The sequence below is a fragment of the Nothoprocta perdicaria genome, unplaced genomic scaffold (assembly GCF_003342845.1).
Source record: "Nothoprocta perdicaria isolate Ctin4 unplaced genomic scaffold, notPer1 scaffold_21, whole genome shotgun sequence".
NCBI lineage: Eukaryota > Metazoa > Chordata > Aves > Tinamiformes > Tinamidae > Nothoprocta > Nothoprocta perdicaria.
The window spans coordinates 399,978-401,816 of NW_020455316.1; the positions used below are offsets into that span (position 1 = coordinate 399,978).

The following is a 1,839-nucleotide window of genomic DNA, read 5'->3' on the forward strand; positions in this document are numbered from 1 at the left end:
AAAAAAAAAAATATATATATGTATATGTATGTATGTATGCATGTAGGTATGTTTTGAGCTGGGGAGGGAGGGAAGAGACAGGCGTTCGCGGGGGATGCGCGAGGGAGCGGGACAGGCGCCTCTCCTGCGGGGAGCGAGGTCGGTCTGGAGGCGCTCGCACGTGATGCCAGGGCACGAGTTTTGGGGAGCGGGGGGAACCGCCGTGTCGCCGGTCGTGTCACGACCTCTCGTTCCCCCCCCCTCCCCCGTGGGGTGCGGAGTTCGGGGTCCCGGTGCCTCGCAGGGCGCCGGGGCCTGGGCGCCCCGTCCGGGCCGCTGCTGCCCGGGGCCATCTCTGGTTTTGGGGGGTTAAGGGATGGGGGGCACCCCTCCTTCTCCCCCACCCCCCCAGCCTCGGGTCCGCTCCGTGGGCGCCCTCGGCCTCCCCGGAGGGGTTGGGGGAGCGGGGGGCGGTTTGCGGCACCCGCACGGCGCGGGGCAGCGAGCGAGCGCGCAGCGAGCGCGCGGGTTCCCAGCGCAGACCGAGGGGGCTGCGAGCGGCGGGGACAGGGAATCGATTCGCGAAGTCCGCTCGGGAATCTCTGCTCTGGTGCTGAGAAAATCCCGGGTGGTTTAAAGCAGCGCACTGCTCGCGTTTGACAGCCGGGGACTGAGCTCCGTCTCCATCTTCTGGGGCGGCAAGGGGGAGAAAAGAGGCATTTTCGGAGCCTCCTCGTACGTATGCGCGTGGGGCTGCTACCCCCGCCTCCCCACACCCGGATACGTCAATATTTTTCATCAAACCATGGGCCCACAGTAAAATTATTGCTTCGAGCCTGTAACCGGAGCTTGAAAAATAATCCCTCAATTAACATGTCCTTTACCTTGAGCAGAAGAAGGCGATGGTAGAGAGGGAAAGAGGAGCCTCTCCTCGGCAGCGCTTCAAAAGTTTATTTAAAGGGACGGGAGGACACACATAGGCGCGCGCGCACACGCGGAGCGGCGCGTGGCAGCGCGAGTGGGCCCGGCCTGGCCCGGAGAGGGACGGGAGGAGGGATGGAGGGAGATGGGATGGAGAGAGGGAAGGTGCGGGCTGCCCGCGCTGCGCGGAGCCCCAGCACGTGGGGCTGCGCTCGGGGCGCAGCCTGCCCCGCATCCCCTGCACGCGCGTGTGCATACAGCGCGTGTCTGTGCATATCTGCATGCACTGTATGGTTATCTGTATTAGTAACGTATGCGTTAGCACCCTGCGGCTCCCGCATCACTGGGGAGGGTCGGGAGCGGGAGCCGCGGTCGCTAGCGGCTCCCGCAAGCTCGGGAAACTCCTGCGGGGCGTGTGCGTGTTCAGAGGGCAGCGAGTAACTTGGGCGCAGCGGCGCGCGCACCTTCCCGCTGCCCCCGGCTACGGAAAACAGAGGAGAGCGGGGGAAAAGTTTCCCGAGTTTCTCGCCACGCCGGGAGGGGAATGAGGAGGGCGCGAGGGGCAGGTTCCCTGGTGCAGCGGTGGCCCCGCTCCCCGTGGGGCTCTGCCCGCCCCCGGCCTTGGGGGGCGAGGGCCGAGTGGGGCTCCTCGGGGGGCTGCCCCCTGCGGAGGGACCTGCTCGGCCCGGCCCGCGATGAGGACGGGATGGGGCGGCCGCCCCCCGGCTCTGCCCCCCTCCCCAGGCCGGAGCCCCAGAGGGATGGGGGCGCGGGGGCAGCGCGGCGCGGAGCCCGCGTTTCGGACGCCGTTTTCACGCGCCCTTTCTGCGCTCTCGACGCCCCCCCGCGCTCCGCACCCCAGGCGGCGGGGCTCGCGCTCCGCGCCCTCCCGCTCCGCGTCTGCCCCGCGGGAGGCGCCGCGGCCCAAGCGGGAGGCGG

At 68.6% G+C, this 1,839-nt stretch overlaps 1 protein-coding gene across 7 annotated transcripts in view; it reads left to right on the top strand.

Annotated features, from left to right (window-relative positions):
* EPHA7 (EPH receptor A7) overlaps positions 1-1,839 on the top strand; it is a 155,106-nt gene that overhangs the window by 397 nt on the left and 152,870 nt on the right. The gene's annotated exons all lie outside the window — the stretch shown is intronic.